Source organism: Strix uralensis, chromosome 2 (genome assembly GCF_047716275.1).
Source record: "Strix uralensis isolate ZFMK-TIS-50842 chromosome 2, bStrUra1, whole genome shotgun sequence".
In the NCBI taxonomy this organism is placed as follows: domain Eukaryota; kingdom Metazoa; phylum Chordata; class Aves; order Strigiformes; family Strigidae; genus Strix; species Strix uralensis.
Window position 1 is genome coordinate 63,383,639 of NC_133973.1, and position 8,852 is coordinate 63,392,490.

Sequence of the window (8,852 nt, forward strand, 5' to 3'; positions counted from 1 at the left end):
CTACTTGTCAAAACTGAGGAAAGCACTGTAGGTAATTGCACGTATACAACAGCATGAACATCCAAGGTGAGCTCTTGTGATTACTATACTTTTTCAGGGGGCTTGAGGAATAATAATGAAAAGATCTCAGTAAAAACAAGGAGTATATTTTTTTCCCAATGGATCTGTTCATTTCAGTTTCAAAATATGAGGATCCTTAAAGGGTGAATGTGACAGTCCTTATCTTGAGAAAGTTCTGAGCATCACCTTTCAGAAAGCAAAACTTCACTAAGATTTCTCAGTCTGGGCTAAAATTTCTGGCAATCAATACCTGCTAGGAGAAATTTATTATGGATAGAAACTAACAGAATGGATGTCTGCATTTTTTGTTATCTCTTAGATAGAAGAAATAGATTTTGTACATAGACTTAGCATGTCTGCTGTGGCAGGGGAAGTGTTAATAGTGCAATCAAACCTAAAAACCAAAGTCAATGAACTAAAAAAAACCCCCAACATAACACAATAGCAAAAATGTTTCTTTGAGCCTTTGGTGATGAAAAGTGGCCGACCTTAATCATTTAGCTAAGAAACAAAGAAAGGGAAGGTATACCATGGATTTAAAAAAATAAAAATATCAATGGGCTATTGAGGATCATCTGGGCCATGTTAACATCCACAAACCATCTGCGGCACTTCATACAGTCTTCCTCTACACTGCAAGGAAATTGTACAACATTACATAATTTTAAAAATGTTTCAACTGTCTCTTGATAAGAGAAAACCAAAACATTCAAGATTTCTGCTGTTGGCAAAAAGAGTGGGTGCATGTAGATCTCATACCAGAGTGACATCACTCAGATATTTCTACTAGCTTCAAGTGATACAGTGTCAAAACAGCAAAATCATGTTATTGTACTCCAAGGGCCATTTGAGTGCTGCAGCATCCTGAAAACATTCCAGTCATGGCAACAGGCAGCTCAGTCTGCATTTTTTCTCATAAAGTTTCTATGATTAACTGTGGGGTACATCATACTTTGAATTAGTCTTTTTAGATAACACAGGTGTTTACTAGCACAAGGTCTATGTTGCTGTGTAACCCATACCTTCGGCACCTGCACAAAGCAGTCCTGTTGCAGGGAAGGCAGGTCACTGAAGGGAACTCTGCACCCTGGGCATTTCACAGGGCAAGTGAATCAAGTGGAATTACTGTTCTGTGTCTCTTGATGTGTGCTGAGGAAGTTTCCTCTTTGGGTCTGTCGTGTGCTGCCAAATAAACCTTTTTTGGCCCAGAGCATTCATACTGAACGAAGGGGGGGGATCATGTACTGCTGCTTTAAGCTGGACCAGAAGAATGTAAAGGATATAAAGAGGCAAGGGAAGCTGAAATTTGGAGATGTGAGAGAGAGAGACTGCAAGCCCTGATTTAGGTAGATTTCTTAATTAGAAAAAGAGATATATTCTCTGCTGGTAGGTTTTTCCCCCTCATTTCCCCATTAGGAATGTTGTATTATGGCAAGTGGCTTTCCTCTCTGAGCCCCAGAAGGTGCTAAAATACTATCTGAGGTTGTGTAAGATGTCTTGTGTAAGAACAAGAAGAAAATCCTACAGACTGAGCTGCATCAGAACTCCAGCGCATCCCTTTATGGTATTTCCAGCTGTGAAAGACAACATACACTTCCGGTCACATTCATCTTTGGGAATCACAGAATTCCTTCATTATCCATTTAAGACTAGGTCACTCATGCTGCAGATGTTCATAATGAACCACTTCTGCCTATTCACAGGAAGGTTAGCATCTTCTAAGACTATTAGAAGTTAAAGAACAGACACCTTCTTTATAAATCCCTGTATGACTGATTTATATTAAACAATGAAGGGACATTGGTATATAGCTTACAGCATCTGTTTCGTTTGTGAAAGGATAAATATGGTAATCAACATTTCAGACTGATGATTTTTCCAAATAAGACATTAATTTCCATCACTAATGAGCTAGAAATCAAAACTGCCTCAAGCTTCATTTGACTGGCAACTTCAGTGGCTTGGTTAAGAGCAAAGTGAGGTGAAAAATTCGGGGCGGGGGGGGAAACAATAGTCTTGTGGTTTTTTGAATGCTCTGAATTTGCTGATGCTTTGAAGTCAAAGTTACTTGCAGGAAAGACTAGTTCTTTTCAGGAGTTTGTGCTCAGTTTAATCACCCAATTGTTGCTGAGTTGGGAACTTGAACAGACGTGCAGACTTCAGTAGCAACCATGGAATAAAGTAGACTTCCTTTCTGTTGTGTTCAGTGCTGGGTAGCAATGGGACTGAAAAGAATTGCCTGAATTTCAGTTGGCACCAGCCAGGGCTTGACTGGTCCCCAGCCCCACCACACCACCTGCCAGGCAGCAGGCAAGAGCCCGCTCCCTCTGGAAACCTCAGTGCTCTGTGGCCTCGGACAGGGAAATCCTGTTCTGGGAACAGCTTTTCACATTCGGCTCTTTCATGCCCAGTCCTCATTGGAAAATCTATTATAAATAACAAGGACAGTGACAATGATGATAATAAGAAATGGGAAAAAATTACAGCTAGTCTGTTGTTACCATTGGTTTTAATGATCCCTTGATTTTCTGTTGAGTGATACATGCAGTCATAGCACGCATGCACTAATTTAAACAGTTAATTAATTAACTCATTAATACATCTGAAAGTTCCTGCCATGGTCATCATGTTTTTAGGAACTATCAGTTCAAACCTTTTTTGCAATGAATTAATTGCCCATAGAATTCAAACTGTGCTTTGTATTATACCTATTATTTGCTCTTAAATATCAAGAGAGGCTTTCCTGGAAGCTTGATTGCGTTCTTCCAGCCTCTGGCAAAAGATTAGCTATAAGCTTAGATTGTTATCACTAAAGTTGATTATGTTGTAGAAATTTCAGCATCTGACCACATGGTGTTTATTAATAATTTGTACCACTTCAACATTACATGCTCAGATGGTGAATTTCAGCAGATAATGTGCTTCTCGTGCATGTTCCGGGTAAGCAGAAACAAATTTGGAATTAAGCGTTTCTGTTGAATATTGACGATTATTTGCAACAGGAGAAGATCTATCTTTCTATTGCTGCTCTTCAAGCACCTTTATTAGCATTTCCATTTCTGGAATTAAGAACTTTACAGGGGATATACTCATGCATTTCAGAATTAAATGATAAATCTGATACAAATACTACTTACTCATTCAAATGATGACAATAAACACTATTCATTCAAGAACTGCAGTTAGCAAACTCTACTAAATATTTCAGATACAACTCCACCACAGTAAAATGAAACATATAACTTCCACTATTGTAATTGTTCCCCGCAATAAATAAAACCTTGATATTTTTTTGTGGATATGAAAGCAGCAGGCTGTCAATCATATTGCTGTTTGCAAAAGATGATTTGTGTTAGTTAATTTTTATATATTTGATGGAATGTCAGGATAGGATAGGTCGTATCGCAAACAACAGAAGATAAGAATTTTAAAGCTCTAGAGGTGTATTAGGATACATAATATGAACATTAGCAACTCACCGTGGACAAGACTTTTGTAGTTTTATGTTCTATGTACTGAATATATAAATTTTGCATTTACTTTCATGTCAGTGCCTTAAATCAGAAGTCAAACAGCTGGCTGGAATTAATCAGTATTTGCCATAGCACAACTAAGAGGAGGATCTAGAACAAATCTTGGGAAAAAAATCACCATCTTTTTTTTTTTTTTATGTTTCCCCTCAATAATGTTGTTACTACCCTTTCTTGTAACACATCTTATGCTATACATGCATGATGAAAATGCTGAGTCTCTCTTATCTTATGTCAGAGATTCCAGTGGATATACAATCAGGTTTTTTTCTGTGAATCAAGGGAGAACTTAGCAGTGTATGGGTCTTACCATTTCCTTTTCCCCATAGAATGCTTTTTTCTTTCCAAGATGTTAAGAACATATTTTTTCTTTTTCTCCATAAAGGCAAGGAAGAATAAGAGATGTTGTGGTTGATATTCTTTGTAGCTTAGGGGAATTCTGGAGCGTTGACAGTATTAATGGCTCCAAATCAACAAGTGCTCAGTCGGTGTCAGTTATAGACAGTTAAAGCCACTAGGCATCATTAGATCACCTAGTCTCACTTCTGAATAACACAGGCACTACATTTGATCCATTTCCCTCTGTTCTGAGGTGAATAGCTTGTATTTAGCTAAGCAGAAGTATCATCAAGCCTTGATGTGAAGACTTCAAGAGATGAAGATATTGCTACCACTCTCAGTGTTTTCTCACAGTGGTTAATCATACTTGCTTTTAAAGGTTTGTGCCATATCTTAAACTTGAAGCTCTACATATTTACACAATTTCCATCAGGCTTTTATATTTTTGCTTCTTTCTGTACTTATTGCCTTGCAATGTAACAATGCACTGTGCATACAAAGATTGTCCCTTCTGGGATAGGGACTAGGGAACAACTATCCCATCTGATCTAGATGACATTGCTTGGGCAGCGGGTGGGACTAGATGATCTCCAGATGCATGTACCTTCCAACCTTAGACATCCTCTGGTTTTATGAAGTACTTCCAAGTGATAGAGACTGGGCAAGGTTTTCTGGAGCACAAAGTGAAACCCTCTCAGCTCAGCTGCAGTCACACAGATCCACAGTCTGATCTGTGAGTCTTTCTTACGACTCAGGTGAATATTTTAAGAGACAGAGAGGCCACAGATTAAAAGCTTAGAGCAATGAGACAGTTACATGGCTAGATAGAGATTATTTGCCATCCTATTTACATTCATCCTTAGAGGAAAATCTCACCCACAGTCACAAGTTTGTTGAGCACACTGCCATGAGACAGGCAAGGGTAGTGTTGGTTCTGGAAATGAGGCTGTGTATGTGAAGACACTTTTACAGATGTTAACCAAATGTGAAGGCTTGGCTCTCTAAACATAGCTTCTGACTGTTTGCAAGCTCATAGGACTGGGTGAGGTTTTGTGAAATAAGATATTCTCAAACCATTATGACACTGACCTGCAATCTCTTTTTTCCTAAACAGGACAAGTCCTAAACGTCAATAGCAAAATTTTTTCAGTTAAAGTTTACATAAGGTCTGGAGAAGGGAAAAATGATATAACATTGAAGGGAGAAAAAAATTAACATTTCATCTTTGTTTGAGCTGTGAAATTTCTCTTTTACTCCAAAAAGACAAGAGAAAATCTAAATATGCAATAACAATATAAACCAGTACAAATTAAAATAAAACAAAGTTCCTCCTCCATATTGCTCAATATGAGAAAAGGGAATCCATATTTCTGTCTCAATAGAAAGTCACAGATTTTTCTAATGCTCAGCAGGTTAGTACTCACAGAGTAAGTCAACAAAGACAAATGTGCAGAATATGGTAGAGTATTAGTTGCTACTTATTCATAGTAGCTTCTTTCGAGGACATTGCTCACATTGCTTCTAAGTTTGTTCCTTGGAGTGATTTGACAGGAAAAATTAAAAACTGATTAAAATTTAAGTAATAAATGTGGGAAAGGCAAGTAACTTTTGCAGAGATTGACTTGACATACATAGAGTTTTCAAAACCAATTGTACCCAGAATTGGTGGGCAAGGATATGGCTTCCCACAGGAGAACTGAGCATGAAAACACTCTGTCAGAGTTACAACTCACTGACATTTGACCTATGTGTCACCAACATACTGTAGGATTCATCATGCTTAACTACATATATCCATTGTAAACATCTTTATCTGAGAACCTCTGATATGCTATGAAGAGAAATAGGCACACTCAGAGGCATAAATCCTCAGGACAGATACAGACATGTACATTTGAGTTTAAAGGTTCACCCCTGAGTGTTACAGGCTTTCCTCCCTGTCTGATATGGGAGCTTAGGGTGACTAGCTCAGATGGAGATACCCATCTGTTTCCCAGCCAAAGTATCCCCACTCTTTATTTCCCTTCAGAATTTCACCTGCTAGGATAAAACTAGAATTTTCCTATTATGCAAGCTGGCTAGAATAATGAAATAAAGTATCTGAGAGATGACAAGATGTAATTTAATTGTTAATTACAAAATTGTATGCATCTCAAGAAACTGTATTGATTCCCATGAATTTACCTACTTCAGCTTTGTAAGAACATAGATCTTGGCTTACGATGCTAATGTACCAGCTTTCAGGATAAAATTTTACTGTCCATTTTCAGTTCATTCTTATGGATCAAAAAAACCTATAGATTGCATTTGCAGAAGTATGTTATCCGTATTTCCATGCAACTGGCAATCTAAGATAACAAAACATAACATAATGTAATCATAGAATCATAGAATCATTCAGGTTGGAAAAGACCCTTGGGATCATTGAGTCCAACCATCAGCCCTACTCTACAAAGTTCTCCCCTACACCATATCCCCAAACATTTCATCTAAACGACCCCTATTCCACTGTTTAACCACTCTTTCTGTGAAAATTTTTTTTCTAATGTCCAGTCTAAACCTCCCCTGTTGCAGTTTAAAACCATTCCCTCTTGTTCTATCACTAATTATCTGTGAGAAGAGACCAGCACCAACCTCTCTACAATGTCCTTTCAGGTAGCTGTAGAGAGTGATGAGGTCTCCCCTTAGCCTTCTCTTCCTCAAACTGAACAGTCCTGGCTCCTTTAATCGTTCCTCATAGGATCTGTTCTCCAGGCCCTTCACCAGCTTTGTTGCCCTCCTCTGCACTTGCTCCAGTACCTCGATATGTCTCTTGTATTGAGGTGCCCAAAACTGGACACAATACTCCAGGTGTGGCCTCACCAGTGCAGAGTACAGGGGGACTATCACCTCCCTTCTTCTGCTGGTCACACTATTTCTAATACAAGCCAGGATGCCGTTGGCTTTCTTGGCCACCTGGGCACACTGCTGGCTCATGTTCAGCTGCTTGTCAATTAGAACCCCCAGATCCTTCTCTTCCAGACAGCTCTCCAGCCACACCTCCCCAAGCCTGTAGCGATGCATGGGGTTGTTGTGGCCGAAGTGCAGCACCTGGCACTTGGCCGTGTTGAAACTCATCCCATTAATGTTGGCCCACTGATCCAATCTATCCAAGTCTCTCTGTAGAGCCTCCCTATCTTCATGTAGATCAACACTCCCGCTTAACTTGGTGTCATCTGCGAACTTACTGATGATACACTCTATGTCCTTATCAAGATCACCAATAAAGATGTTAAACAGAAATGGTCCCAACACCCAGCCCTGAGGAACACCACTTGTGACCTGCCACCAGCTGGATTTAACTCCATTGACCACCACTCTCTGGGACCGTCCATCCAGCCAGTGCTTGACCCAGCAGATCGTTCGCTCATCCAGGCCATGGACAGCCAGTTTTTCTATGAGAATTCTATGGGGAACTGTGTCAAATGCTTTTTGAAAATCCAGGTAGATAATATCCACAGCCTTTCCCTCATCCAATAGTTGGATCATTTTGTCATAGAAGGAGATCAGGTTTGTCAGGCAGGACCTGCCTTTCATGAACCCATGCTGACTAGGCCTGATTCCCTGGTTGTCCATTATATGACTTGTGATGGCACTCAAGATGATCTGCTCCATGATCTTCCCTGGCACCGAGGTCAGACTGACAGGTCTATAGTTTCCTGGATCCTCCTTTCTGCCTCTCTTGTAGATGGGTGTCACATTTGCTACCCTCCAGTCCAATGGGACCTCCCCAGTTAGCCATGACTTCAGGTAAATCATGGACAGCGGCTTGACGAGCACATCTGCCAACTCTTTCAGCACCCTTGGGTGTAACCCATCTGGTCACACAGACCTGTGTGCATCCAAGTGGTGTAGCAGGTCTCTGACCACTTCCTCTTTAATTGTGCTGACCTCATTCTGCTTCCCCTCCCCATCTCCTGGCTCATGAGGCTGGGTGTCCAGGGAACAGCCAGTTCCACTGCTAGAGACTGAGGCAAAGTAGGCATTGAGCACCTCAGCCTTTTCCTCATCCTTAGTTACCATGTTTCCCTCTGCATCCAATAAAGGAGGGACATTTTCCCTAATCCTCCTTTTGCTGTTAACAAATTTATAGAAACATTTTTATTATCTTTAGCAGCTGTAGCCAAGTTGAGCTCTAGCTGTACTTTGGCTCTCCTAATGTTCTCCCTGCATAGCTTCACTACATGTTTATAGTCTTCATGAGAGACCTGCCCCCTTTTCCAAAGGCAATAGATTCTCCTTTTGTTCTTGAGATCCAGCCAAAGGTCCCTGTTTAGCCAGGCCTGTCTCCTTCTCCGCCTCTTGTTTTTCGGCACACAGGAACAGCCTGCTCCTGTGTCTTTAAGACTTCTCTCTTGAAGTATGTCCAGCCTTCATGGACTCCCATATCCTTCAAGGCAGCCTCCCAAGGGATTTTGTTAAGCAGTCTTTCGAACGGGTCAAAGTCTGCCCTCAGGAAGTCTAAGGTGGCAGTTTTACTCACCCCTCTCTTTGTTTCTCCAAGGATCGAAAACTCAATCATCTCATGATCACTGCACCCTAGACGGCCTCCAACCTTTAATTCCTCCACAAGCTCTTCCCTGTTCACAAGAAGCAGGTCCAGGAGGGCACCTTCCCTGGTCAGCTCACCAGCTCACTCACCAGCTGCGTGAGGAAGTTATCCTCCAGACATTCCAGGAACCTCCTGGATTGTTCCCTCTCTGTTGTGTTGTGATCCCAGCAGATACCCGGGAGGTTAAAGTCCCTCACAAGAACAACGGCAAGTGACCGTGAGATTTCTCCCAATTCTTTATAGAAAGCTTCATCCACCTCACTGCTTTGGTTGGGAGGTCTATAGCAGACTCCCACAGCAAGATCTGCTTTATTGGCCCTTAACCTAATCCA